Source organism: Canis lupus, chromosome 30 (assembly GCF_048164855.1).
Source record: "Canis lupus baileyi chromosome 30, mCanLup2.hap1, whole genome shotgun sequence".
Lineage (NCBI taxonomy): Eukaryota > Metazoa > Chordata > Mammalia > Carnivora > Canidae > Canis > Canis lupus.
The window spans coordinates 19,329,559-19,344,642 of NC_132867.1; the positions used below are offsets into that span (position 1 = coordinate 19,329,559).

The following is a 15,084-nucleotide window of genomic DNA, read 5'->3' on the forward strand; positions in this document are numbered from 1 at the left end:
TTTCTTTAGCAATTCCTTGTTTTCAACTTTCTGTTTCTATGGTGACAAGTGCCCATTTAGTTATTCAATCACAGAACAATACTTTATTGTGTTTTTCAACCACAAAATAAGTCCTTTTTAAAATAGGTATTCTCAAGCAGTAATTGAAGTAATAAACTCTAAACTCTAATATGTCAACCACTGACGTTAATGACAGTTTCTAAAGTTTTGAAATATACCTGAAACATGAAATTATATTTCAAAGCTTTTTTAAATCAAATGATTAGACATTTAGAAACTTAATATTTTGCCATTTGTAAGAAAAGTAGATTTCCCAAACATTGCTGATTTCCCAAACATTGGTATTTAACATACAAATGAAAAAAATATACAATTAAATTTAATTAACATAAATGAATGATAGTAATAAAAATGAAAAAAAACAATTAAATGAAAAGATAAATAAATCCTATTAAGAATAATTACTAAATTCAAAAATTGAAAATAATGTAATAATAAAGATCATTATAACTTTTAATTATTTCATACAATATTATAAGTAAAATTATAACATTTCAAATAAAGATATCATTGGATTGCATTAATTGTATGTATTATTAATACCATAGACCTTATATAAATAAATAAAATGAAAATAAAACTTTAATTTGGCCAAAGTTTTTCACCAAAATGATTTATTTTAATAGAATAAATAAATCTGATAGTTTTTTTAAATCAATAGTTTAAAAGTGTAGTCATGAAATACAATTTAAGAGCTATGCTTTAAATTTTGTTAATTAATCATCCTTCAAGGTTTTATTTTGTTTTGTTTTGCTTTATTTTAAACACACTAATGATATTGGCATATATATTCTTTTCACCAAAACAACTCGATAACACAGTTCTAGGGCAGGGAGGAGATAAAGGCAGAAATGTCAGTAATGTTGACCTAGGAGAAAACAGAGCCATGGTCCAATAATGTGCTCTTTTATACTCCATCCTATAAGAGGAAAAGTATCTAGACATCAGCTGAGAATTTCACTAGAAGTAAGGAGCAAATGAGGTAAGTATATACTGAGAGGCAAGTATTACTTACCAGACACTTAATTTATTCTTTTCTCATTTCATACAAACAGGCACCAGTAATAATCACATAGATATTATTTCCATTTTGGACATGATGAAATCAAGGTTGAATGAGATAAGTGAATGTTATTAGCTCAACTTTTTTAGAATTAGGATTCAACAGTCTTGATTAATTCAACAGACTATGGTTTCTCTATTAGAAGAAGTTTCTTCCATATTAGTTCTTTCAATTTTTTAATAAAAATAATAAATCAGTTTCAAAAGCCAGCAACAGCTGAGTACACTCATAAGGGGAAAAGGTAGAAGAGTATATATAATACGGTGTAATACTGCTCCACCACCTAGGGCAAAACAGGAGCCACTTAGAAAGTAACTACATTAATACTACTGTTCTGTTGTGACTTTGATCATTAGCTGGAGCTTGTGCATTAAATAATTCATAACAGAAGAGGGCCCAGGACACTGTGCTTTGGTTATAGGTAGCTAATTTTTGCTGGTGTACACTTGGTGAGCTACTAAAGCCTACTGTTTACATCAGAACACCCTCAGGGTGAGACAAATTTGCTAACTGATTGGAATTTCTTCCTTCTCTGAATTTTCAAGACACTTAGACCTTAAATATCTATCCTTCCCTTGCTTTGTCTCTTACAGCAATGTTTCTAGGCCATCTTTCACACCCGAATTAAAGCTCTGAAGTTCGGCAGAAATTGAAGCTTCTTCTCTTTAGTATCTCTCACATCTAGCAGTGATGTCCACAAAATGGGAATTTAACACATTGTTGAGAGCCATATTAATTGAAATTACATATTTTGTTTGCTTTAACCAGAAATCGTCACAATAACATATAACACCATTTATTCTGTGCAGATGACATTAGAAAATAACAATGCATAATAATGCAAGGCCTTTTATTCAAGGCTTTGTTGATATAATCTTGATGATGCTAATAAAAATGTTGCATTATTATGAAGACAGCTTCTCTTTTTAGGAAAAATAACACTATCATTTAGCTTATTAAATGTAACTTGAGCTCTTCTTCAGATGCACTCATAATCAGTATCGGCTTTTAACATTAAGTTTCATAACAGAAAAATCAGTAAAAATAAAGCTCAGAAATTTTATTCAAAATATTTCTATTAAGTTATGACTTTTGGAGATTTTATTTCTTGAAAAACATCCTTTTTTCTCCTAAATGCATTTATTATATTTTGGAAATATATGGAAGGAAGTGTGTCTCATAAATTTTAATTTCTCATTCAAGTTTTGCCTAAATTTCAAGTAATAGTCTTTTTTTTGCCTTCATATTATTGAAATTTAAACGAAAGAAATGTAGGGGTACCTGGGTGGCTCAGTTGGTTAGGCATCTGCCTTCAGCTCAGGTCATGATCCTGGGGTCCTGAGATTCAGCTCCATGTCAAGCTCTCTGCTGAGCTTCCTGCTTCTCCCTCTTTCTCTGCCTGCCACTCCCCCTGCTTGTGCTCTCTCTCTCCCTCTCTCTCTGTCAAGTAAATAAATAAACTCTTTAAAAATATTTTAAAGAAATAAATAAATGAAAGAAATGTAAAACAGTAGAATGGAAAAAATATTGGCCTTTAAAATTGGAAGATATATTTTAGTTTATTTTCTTCTCAATGACAAGGTATTTAGTTAAATATATGTGTGTGTTTATATAAGTATATATATATTTATATATGCATTTAGTTAAATATATGTATTTATTTAAATACATATATTTGTCTCCTTCGCCAACATGACACAGTTCATCCAGACTATGAAAGTTAAAAAAATGTAGTGAATAGGAAAGTGATTTACATTCTAAAAAAGAAAGTTTACATACCAAGTATTTGATTATTGATATCAGATATTTGGTTATTAAGCCTTGGGAAACTAAGCAGAACTTTAGCCATTTGTGATATTTCATTGGTTATGTTATTAATGCTTTACAAAATTGTTTCTATTTCTGGGTGTGTGTTCATTTTGCGCTATGTGAAAAATCAAGAATTTTTTGGAAAAAATGAGATGAATGATATTTGTGTTTAGTTTATCTTTCATTTATCTTTTCCTAACTGCTTTGCAAACAAACAAATATTTGTCCTTTATTTCTTTGTAGGAACATGTTCTAGTTAACTATGAAGATCAGACAACTGGGAGCAACCTGATCCTTTTAAAATTTTATTTTATTATTATTATTTTTTTAAGATTTTATCCATTTGTTCTTGAGAGACAGAGAGAGAGAGAGAGAGAGAGAGAGGCAGAAGGAGAAGCAGGCTCCATGCAGGGAGCCTGAAGTGGGACTCGATCCCAGGATCCCGGGATCTCACCCTGGGCTGAAGGCAGACACTCAATCACTGACTGAGCCACCCAAGCATCCCTCCTTTTAAAATTTTAACATTTATTGATAGAGTTGGAAACATGGGTAATTTTGCTTGCAATTTTTCCTTAGAATTTAAAATGTCCATAAGAATCTTCATATTTGTAAGAGTATTTGTTCTGTGAAATTAAATCATCAGTGAATATGTGTACTTGTGCATTATATTTTACTACTATGTTCGGAAAGATATTAGCAATGCAAAATGGTACCTAGTTCTGTCCTTGAGAAGAAAAGATACTTATCTTTTTAAACAACAAGTGAAATAAATAAAATAATAAATGATTAAACAAAGCCTGAGAATTCTTTAGAAGTTGTTCTTGCAGAGTACCACTAGGAAGAGATAAATGAGAGGTTTTCTCTTCCCAGTGTGTTTATGATTCAAAGGTCAAGGCTGCGAAATTCAATAAAATGGTTATTTTTTTATCTGCCCATGACTAGCATCTTCTAAAATTGCTAATTACTTTTGAGATAATTTCAACATTAAATCATTTTCAAGACATCCAGATTCAACATAATTTAGTTTCTTCTTACAGAAATGGATGAAGGAAGAAGACACAATATTAATCTAAAGATTAGCATCGAACAGAATAAGATATTCTATGTCAATGGGTATCTGGCCATTTGTCAATAGAGAACCAAAAAGGAGATCATAGAGATAATGCTTTATTTTTTTAAAAATATTTATTTATTTATTCATGAGAGACACAGGCTGAGACACAGACAGAGGGAGAAGCAGGCTCCCTGTAAGGAACCAGATGCAGGAATCGATCCTGGGATCATGTCCTGAGCCAAAAGAAGATGATCAACCACTGAACCACCCAAGCGTCGTGAGGTAATGCTTAACAAAACCCATTTCTAGAGCTCAAACGGGGAAAAAAAAATGTTTGGTTTTTGTATAACTCAAAAAATTTTTAAACAAAAGCACCTTACTACTTTCAGTGCCAGACTTGAGTAGGCAAGAATGTCTCTGAACCAATTTCTCAGAATGGTTATTAACCTGTTATTGTATTGTAGAATTTCCAGGATGGCAGGAAAAAAAAAAAAAAAGCATCTAAAAGTCCATTTCTCCATAAAAGCAATGAGAACCCTGGCAAAACTTTTAAAAATCATTCTTTCAGAGTACTTGATTTCAAAAACTAAAAGCTTTCTTACCAAAAGCTATCCTGTTTATGCAAGAAAAGTGTTTAAATCTTTGTAAGAATAATGATTTGGGGGAATTTCTGTTTTCTGTATTTAAATATTTTTCTCCTTTTGGCACCTGGATGGCTCAGTCAGTTGAGCATCTGACTCTTAGTCATGATCTCATGGGTCTTGGGATCAATCCCCAAATCCAGCTCTGCACTCAGTGGGGAGTATGCTTAAATATTCTCTCCTCCCCAACTCCCTGCCCCATCCTTAGCTTGTGCTCTCTCTCTCTTTTTCAATAAATGAATAATATCTTAAATATTTTCTCCTCAACTTGTTTGTGGCCTTGAAAACTGATATCTACACAACACCATTGTGAATATTAGCAAAATTGTAGCCACTGAAAGGGGGGCACAGAATGATAATGGAATGCCCCCAAAAGTCCTATTCCCAGAGAATTATTACTACATGACCTATCTAGCATATAATGGCAGAACCCTGAAATTTCCATTCGCAAAGCTTTGTCTTTATTTGAACTAACTTTATGCTTGTTCAGAACAAACTTTTCCTTGTGGCATTTTTCAAAAGAAAAAAAAAATCTGTTGCAATTGTTTAACATCATAGCTGCCTGAGGCAGTGATGTCATTTGGGGCAATAAAAAATCTAATCAAAAGCTTATAGAAAAATCAGAGTGGTGAGATGAAAATAGGGGCTTATAAGTCAGGATATATTCCTAGTGATCTAGGGAAAGACAGGTACATATACAGTATTTTTAGCATGCCCAGAGAAGTTCTACCAAGACCTTATTGTCTCACCTCACCTCAGTTTTTACCTATTGTTCAGGCCAATATTAGGACTCTGGACAAAGAGAAACTTCCATCTAAGTCTCTGTTGTGAACAGCCAGAGGATTAAACACAAGCCCTGATTAAACACAGAGCTCCTTAGTAAAGTGTGGGAGGCTTAGGGATTCAGAACTGTTAAGAAATCTTTAGCTAAGCCAAGAAAATAGCACTGGACAAAGAACATTGATTTCAGAAAATTTTCTAAGAAAGTCATTAAAGAAGCCACCAGCAAAAGCAGCAACAAATACTAGCCATAGATACTGGCTGGGGGTGGGAGATGGCAGATTTGCATACAAGACTCATCACATTATATTATTTAAGTCTAGTATTCAACAAAGAATTATGACACTGAAGAACCAGAAAGGTATGGGTTCATCAATATAAAAGTTAAAAAAAGAAAGAGGTTAATAAATACTTTTGCTAGGGAAGCTCTGACATTGGACATATTGGACTCCAACTTTCAATCAGTTACTAGAAATATGTTCAAAACCTAAACAATATCATGTCAAAATTATAACAGAAGTATAAAAAGGATTTCTCAAAATCAGAATATCAATAAAGAGATCAAAATATTTTTTTCAAAAAAGAACCAGAGCCAAATAAAAATTCTGGAATTGAGAAAGTACAGTAACTGAAATGAAAAATTCGAAAAAGTTACTCAATGGCAGATTTCTGCTGGCAGAAAAAAAGGCAGGAGACCTGATATAAGTTAACTGTGATTATACAGCCTGAGGAACAAAAAGGAAAAAAAATGAAATAAAATGACCTCAGAGATTTCGGAACAATATCAAGCATACCAACATATGCATAACACTCCCAAAAGAAAAGGAGCAGAAAAAAATATTTGTAAAAACAGCAAAGATAACCTTCCAAAGTTGATGAAAAATGGATCCATTCATCCCACAATTCAACAAACTGAAAGATAAACTCAAAGAAATCCATAACCTAGACACATTGTAGTCAAACTATCAAAAGCCAAGAAAGAGAAATTTAAAAACCGAGACACTATCATATAAAAGGGATCATCAGAGTACCACCCATATGCCTTCAGCTCAGGTCGTGATCCCAGGGTCTTGGGATGGAGCCCCACATCAATCTTCCTGCTTAGCAGAAGTCTACATCTTCCTCTCCTTCTGCCCCTCCCCTCCCCTGATGTGCTCTCCCTTTCTCTCTTTCTCAAATAAATAAAATATTTTTTAAAAAGAGATCATCAAGAAGATTAACAATTGACTTCTAATCAGAAACTACAAAAACAAGATGCCAGTGGAATGATACAGTTAAAGTGCTGAAAGAAAAAGAATTCAACAAGAATTCTCTATCTAGCAAAGCAAATTCTTCAAAAATGAAAAAGAAATGAAGATAGCCCCTGACTACCAAAAACCAGGATAATATGTCATTAGAAGACTTGCTTTTTAAGAAATATTGAAGAATATCCTTCAAGCTAAAAAGAAATGACACTACATAGTAACTCAAATACATATGCACATAAAGATCATCAGAAAGGGACATTACATACATGAATATAAACCATAGTATACATGTATCTTTTTGTTACTCTTTTCTTTTCTTACCTGACTGAAAACAAAACAAAACAAAACTGCATGAAACAATAATTATAGAACTGTGCTGATGAGCTTGTAAGATATAAAGACATAATTTTTATGATTTTAATAGAACAGAAGGAGAGGGGGATAAAATTGTATTGGAGCAAAATTTTTGTATGATGTTGAAATTAGGTTGGTAGTAATCCAAATAAGATTGTTTCAATTAAGGTGTCAATTGAAAAAAAAAAAAAAAAGGAGAAAAAGAAAGGATATAAGGGAATTCCAAGGAAACCACTAAATTCAATTTAATAATATAGTAAATTAAAAAAAAAAAACAAGAAAATTACAATAATATGCTAGAAAATATTTAACCCAAAAAGAAAACAGTGATGCAGAAAATGGAACAAAAAAGACATATAATGTGCAAAAGAAATCCCAAATGTTTGACACGAGGCCTAATTACAGTAATTACAATAATGTAAATTGATTTAACACTCCAATCAAAAGGTGGGTATTGAAATAGTGGATGAAAAAGAAAAGTCCAACTACATGTTGCCTACAAAAGCCCTATTTAGGATTTAAGACACAAATTGATTTAAAGTACAAAAACCAATATAAACTTGCATGCTAATACCAGACAAAATAGAATAAACATTATTACTAAAGACCAAAAAAAAATCTTTTATAATGAAAAGAGGAGACAATAGAAAAAAATCAACCAAAGTTAAAATTGGTCCTTTCAAAGGATCCACAAAGTTGGCCAACCTTTACCTACCCAGAAAAACAAAAGAGAGATTTGTATTACTAAAAATCAGAGATGAAAGAGAAAACATGATGCTTTTAAAAGAAGCAAAGAAATTATAACAGCAGACTATGAAAAACATGGGTGCCAACAAATTAAATAATCTACATATAATGGGCAAATTTCTAGAAAGACACAAACTACCAAAATCAGCTCAAGAAGGAAAAGGAAATCTGAATAGACCTATAATAAAGAAAGAAATTTAATTAGTAATTTAAAACTTAACACATACACAAAAACTCATTGTTAGATGTTTTCAGTAATTACTTCTACCAAAGATATAAAGAAGAATAAATATCAATTCTACACAAAATCTTCCAAGAAAATTAAAAAGAGGAGGGAATACTTCCCAACTTATTCTGTAATAATATAATTATTATATAATTCTTATACAATATAAAATTATATATATCAATATTATATATTATAGAATTATAATATTACATATAAAATATTATATAATTTTATAATTATAATATTATAATTCTATAATATTAACCATTGTTATTCTGTTATTATTTGTTAGACCCAAATCAGTGAAAGAAATCACCTGAAGAGTTATAGAAAATATCCTTTATGAAGTTATATGCTAATATTTTCCATAAAATATTAGCAAGACAAAATTGGCATCATATAAAAATATTTTAGATCACAACCCAATGGGATTTATCTCAGGAATGCAAGATGAATTTAACATTTAAAGTCAATCAATATACTACACCACAAGACAAAAGAAATAACAACATATGATCTCAATAGATGCACAAAAAATTTGAAAAAAAACCCCAACATATTCTTATCATAAAAACACCCCAAAAATAGGAACAGAATGGCACTCTCTAAACCTAATAAAAACATCTATTAAAAATTTCACAACTAAAAACATTCTTACAGTGAAAGACTAAAGGTTATCCCCTCAAGTTGAGGACCAAGATAAGTACACTTGCTCTCACTGCTTCTATTAGACATTGTCCTAGAGATCCTATCCTGGAAAATTAGATAAGAAAAAAAGAAATAAAAAGCATCCAGAGTAGAAAGAAGAGATAAAATTGCCCCTATGAGCAGATGATATGATAGTATAAATACAAAATTGTATAAAAAACACAAAAACTCCTAGGACAACTAATGAAGGATTTCAGCATGGTTTTAGGATAAAAAAATACACACAAATTAATTGCATTTTCTGAAAACAAAAATTCCAATAAAATTAAAGAATTATATTTATTTATAATAGCATTATAAAGAATAAATATTTAGAAAAAATATCGAAAGAGGTATAAGAATCTACATTTTTGGCATTTACAAAGCACCTAGATAAAAGAGAAGGGATCCTATATTAATGGTTTGGAAGACTTACTATTCTTAGGATGGCAATACTAGTGAAAATGATCCATAGAGTCAATCTTTGCCTAAATTCTTGCTATCTTTAGGCAGACATTGACAAGTTGGTTCTAGATTTCATACGGAAATGAAAGATACCCAGAATAGACAAAACGCTCAAGAAAAAAAAAAAAATTTTGAGGACCAAATACTTTTCTCTATTTTGAATATTACTATAAAGCCACACTAATCAAGACACTGTCATATTTACATAACCCTAGATATACACATCAAGATCAATGGAACGTAATCAAGAATCTAGAAATAAACCCTTACACTATAGTCAATTGATTTTGACAAGAATATCAAGACAATCCAATGGGCTAGTCTTTTCCATATTCAGAACAATGAAGTCGGGACCTTATATCACATCATAGAGAAAAATTAATTCAAGTTGGAAATATACTTAAGTATAATATTAAAATTATAAATAAATTAGAAATAAGCATAGGAGTAAATTTTGTGATGTTGGATTAGGAAATAGTTGTTTTTTTAATATATATATTATATATATATTTATATATATATAATATATATATAACCAAAGCACAAATGACAGAATAAATAAAAAGTTGAATTGGAATTCATAAAAACTTAAGCCTTTATGCTTCAAAAGATATTAAGAAAATGGAAACACTGGGCAGCCCCAGTGGCTCAGCAGTTTAGCACTGCCTTTGGCCCAGTATGGAATCCCTAAGACCCGGGATCAAGTCCCACGTCAGGCTCCCTGCATGGAGCCTGCTTCTCCCTCTGCCTCTCTCTCTCTCTCTCTCTCTCTCTCTCATGAATAAATAGATACAAATCTTAAAAAAAAAAAGAAAGTGAAAACACAAACCACAGAATGAGAGAAAATATTTATAAGTCATGTATTTGTTAAAGGACTTCTATCTAAATACATTGAAGACATTTACAGCTCAATCCTGTTTTTAAAAAATGGTATTTTCTTTCCACACTTACTACATCAATTATATTTCCTCCAAACAAATAGTGGCTGCCCTAGATTTACAATTAACTAACCTTAAGTCCATCTTCAAGTAACATTATGCTACATATAATGTAGGTAGCTACTAATAAAGTATCACCAATTCTTCCTTTCAGCCCCTTGTATTATTGTCATAATTAATTTACCTATCCAAAAGCATTGCTACTATTAGTACATTAAAAACCCCGGGATCTTTTAGATCAATTAAGAATAAAAAATAAGATTTTTGTTTTACACTTATTTATTCCTTTCCCAGTTTTTTTTTTCTTTCTTTATGCAAATCCAATTTTCTCACTATAAAATTTTCCTTCTCTTTGGAGAACTTATTTAAGCATTTCTCACACAGCAGATCTGCTGGCCAGAGAATTCCTTTTTTCATGTGTGACATTCTTTATTTCTTCTTCACTTTTGAAGGATAATTTTATTTGATATAGAATTTTACATTTCATTCTATTTGTTTCTTGCTTGAGTGGTTTCTGTTGAGAAGTATGTCTAATTTTTACCCTTGTTACTATATAGATAAGAATTTCTTACTCTGGCTTTTCTCAAGATTTCTTCTGTGTTTCATTTATTACAGTTTAAATATGATATACCTACATATAATTTTCTTGGTATTTATATTCATTGGTGTTATCTGAGCTTCCTAGATCCATGGTACAGTTTCTGTCATTAATTTTGGAAAATCCTTGACCATTATTATTTCAAATATTTTTACTTCAATCTTTTTTTCTCCTTCTGATATCATATATATATATATATATATATATATATATATATATATATATTACACCTTTAAAAAATCTCCATCAGTTTTTGGATAGTATTTTTCCTTTTTTTTCTTTTGTTTTCAGCTTGGGAAGTTTCAACTGACCTGTCTTCAAGCTCACTGATTCTTCCCTTGACCATATCCTGTCTACTGATGAGAATATTGAGGGCATTTTTTTTCTTTCTGCTATGCTTTATTTTAATTTTTATTATTTACTTTTGATTCTTAGAATTTTCACCTCTCTGTTTGCATTACCCATCTGCTCTTACATGTTGTCTACTTTTTCATTAGTGCCTTTTTCATATTAATAATAGTTGTTTTAAATTCTCTGATTCGGGTCTTCAGATTCCAGATTTCTCTAGTGACCTTATTTTTGTCTCCCCTTTTATTTGGGGCTCCCCTAAGTACTGTTCTTAGGGATTCTGTGTCTTGTGGCTAGTTTAGCTATAATCTACTGGAACTCTGTTGATGTAAAGATAAATAGTAAGGCAGAGAAAGCACTCTATAATATTATGATTGCATCTCATTATTTTAATGGGTCTATTTCACTGTGCTGTGACTTTCACAAGTGCTTCTTAGCTTTTCTTCCACTCTTAGATGAGACAGCAAGTCTAGAGGGTTTCGGAGTGGGGTAAATGACATTTTCCATGATAGGATAGACTCTTAAGTATTTTCCTTGGAGTCCTTTGCTATGGAGAAAGCTCTGGGTGTATTTCAGAACTATTTGTCTTTTCTAACCCCTGCCAGAACCACTAGGAGATCTTTCTTAGATCTTTATTGGGTGCCTAGAAAGAAAACCCATAAAAATGTGCACCACCCCACACGCAAGACTGCAAAAGCCTTCCCCACCCTCTGGTGGTTTATTATTCTCAAACTAACTCACAGTCAGCTTCTAGCAATTTGTTAATATTACTATGTTGATGTTCTTACCAGTTTATGTCTCCTGCTTCTCCTGGAAAGCCAAGAGACATCACCTCTGATTCTCTGTATGTGCTTATGTCTCTAGATTTTGAGGTAGCAGTTTGCTTTGCAATGTTGGTTTTCTTACAGGTGCAAGAAACATCATTGATTTTCAGTTTGTACAACCATTTCTTATTATGATGGTAGTAATGACTTACAAGCTCTTTAGCTATTGGAGCTGAAATTGGAAATCTATTAATACTCACTGATAAAGTATTAGCTTTATTCTTAAAATTTGTTTGTGCTACTGTGCACTTAATTTTTTATGTGGCATTTCCTCTTTCTGCTATTAACTTTGTGGTGAATTTGACAAAAGCTCTTGAAATATAATTCTTGTCTGTATCTATTTACTGGCATTTGAAACATCTTTTCCATTACATTCTCATGTTACTCCTCCCCTTTTGCCAAGTGAGAGCCTGCTCAGCTTAACTTGTTAGAAGGCTTCCAGTTGCTTCCACATCCAACCATTTATCTTTCTTCTCTTCTTCACCCATTGTACAGGTGTCCCTCTGCTATTTCTTTCACCCTACATTTAGCAGTCCCAGTTAGTGGCACTTAATAGGATCTCGACTCATGCCATGGTATCTGGCATATGGTATGAGTTGATGTTTAAGAGCAATAAAATGGGAAAAAAAATCAGTGGCTATTCATCAGAGTTTATTAATATAAGTTTGTTAAAACAGGAGTATTTAAAAAATTAAAAATCCAAATGATGTGAAAAAGTACACTTTTACTTAAAAATATGTGATTAAAAGTCTATTATTTTTCTGATGCCACAATTTAAGTGTTCACATTGTGACTTTGAACTGCAAACCTGAATAAAGTACAAGAAACATCTCACTCAATTTTCTCAGTGTTTAATTCACTCATTTTAGAGATAGGATAGTATGCCTCAAAAAGTAAAGTGAGTAGCACAGATTGTACAATCTACCAATTTACAGATCAGTGCTCTTTCATTATATCATCCTGTCTCTGACACCTCTGAATAATTTGCTAGTTGTAGACAGATAAATGGAGGCTATGGATTGCTACAATTTTCAGTCAAGGCAGTCTCAACCAATAATGTTACCAACAATATCCCCCACAGACATATTTATTACAACCATTCCCTGTTTTGTTCTACATCAGCAGGTCCATCTGGCAGTGAAGGATTGACCAGGTGTTCTGGGGAAAAGTTGGCACACAACTGCCTTGAATATTGTGATACTAGCAGAAGGGAGAGATTTTGAAAATGAAAGGAAATTAAATTATTCTTGGTATATATGAGCTTACAAGACATTTTTAGGTGGTAACAATTATGGAACATCTTTTGCTTTATTTGTAGATTTTTTTGGCTTGGTTTAAAAAATCAAAAGGAAGTATAAATATTCAAGAGAAACGGAGTGTCATATCCATTAGTGTCATGAATAAACAAAAGCTTAGGTAAGCAACTTTGAATATCTGTAGTTAAATGCAAAAAGAAAATAATGTATAGCATATCTCACCAAAACTATTTATTATTTTAAAAAGTAATAATAATAAAAACTGTTTCTTGATTAGTCTTGATTAGTTGGTACCTGACTCAGGTTTTTTCAATCAGATGATCAGAATAAGGTTTACAAAGGACCTTTGCCTTATTAAATTGAATTTTGTGGCTCAAATTAGTTAATCCTTTCCCTAAAGTGAACAATTTCCTGTGTACATTAGCTTATCAAAGACAATGAAGGTATTAAGAGACCAGATCTTACTTTAATACTACAGAACTATGATTGAATAACAAATGTAGTTCCTGTCCACTGAGGCTTCAAACAGCCCCCAAGAAGCTTTACCAGACAAAGAGATGTTTTTTGTGTGGAGCACTGGTACACATTAATGAGACATTTCTATTGCTAGTACCAGCACAATGCAATGCCCTTGACTTTCATTATGTAACGATTAATACCATGGCAAAAGTGTTTCTATCAGCCTAGAATATTCATATGTTGTATCATAAAATATACAGCTATACAGCATTTCTATGGTCCTTTAAGTCAGGAAAAAATGATTAATGTTCTATGATTTAATTAACTTTTATTTAAGATTTTATTTATATTTTATTTGATATTTTTACCATAACCTTTACATTATATTTAAACTGTTTCAACTAAAAGTATTATTTAGTGACTTTAGAAAAACAGAAAAAACAAAACTTAAAATCAAGGTTGATGATTATACTATTTAGAAAGAACATTTAAATATACAGCTCTTTTTATATATTAATTTATATATATGTGTGTGTTTGAATTGGACATTTAACCAACTGAGTTACCCAGGCATCCCATTTTACTATATTTCTTCAACATCTTCTCAACTGAGAATTTTGTTGCCTACACTGTTTTTGTTGGCTTTCCAGTGACATTCCCTCCAGGGTTTATTCTTGGTTCTGACTAAATGTATTCAATGGTCATCACCAATAAATCACTGAGATCATCCTTGTTGTCATGTTATCTTTTACATTGTTTAATTTAATTACCAATGTTATGTCTTCAGAAGTACTCATTTTCTATTTCCTGAGTCTTTTATACCATAGAATCAGCCAGCTGCTTTAATTCTTTTATGACTATTAAGATGAGTCTCATTCTTAGATCATACTTAACTTTCCTTCAGGACTTGACAATGGCTGCTTTACTTATCCTCTGATGAATAGCATTTCTGTGGAAAAATATAAGGCAAGTGATTTTACTCTTACAGGTAACTTTTCTTACTACTCATGGAATGAGAAATTACCTTTGAAATTCAGAGGTATTGGTGTATTCACCATGAATCTCAATTTTTACTTTTGGTGTCATCTTTTCTTCCAAATAGTATACTCTGATAGCTTTTTATTTGTATTATTCCATCTAATTTTTCTGTGAATTTATTTCCTATATAATTTATTTTTTTCTATTGTATCCCTTATGAATATTATTTGTATTGTTTACTTAAGGGATACCAATTATTTTATGTTGCATCATCTGTGTCTTTATATAAATAAGTTTCTTTGTATTGATTTAATGTCTTTGACTTTTCTTCTATGTTCACTACAACTTCTGAAGCCTTTTTCCCATAACAGCAATTTAGTTTTCAACTGTATTTATTTTGCTTCCCTCAGTTTCTAATTTATTTAATAAATCCAATATTGTTCTGCATTTAGTTTATTTATTTAATTCTATCATTTACCTCTATATAATATCCTATCTTTTAGGTATCTGTTTACTGTTTTCATTTTACTGATGTAACTGAATTGAA

The 15,084-nt window shown here is 31.3% G+C and overlaps 1 long non-coding RNA gene across 2 annotated transcripts in view; it reads left to right on the top strand.

Moving 5' to 3' along the window:
* Positions 1 to 14,545, top strand: part of LOC140621282 (uncharacterized) — a 29,058-nt gene extending 14,513 nt beyond the window's left edge. The window contains exons 4-6 of one of the 2 annotated variants that reach the window (XR_012021009.1): positions 4,139 to 4,268; positions 13,163 to 13,260; positions 14,464 to 14,545. This is a non-coding gene — a long non-coding RNA (uncharacterized lncRNA). The remainder of the gene's footprint in view (positions 1 to 4,138; positions 4,269 to 13,162; positions 13,261 to 14,463) is intronic. The other variant, XR_012021008.1, reaches the window with a different exon arrangement.
* The last annotated feature ends 539 nt before the right edge of the window (positions 14,546 to 15,084 follow it).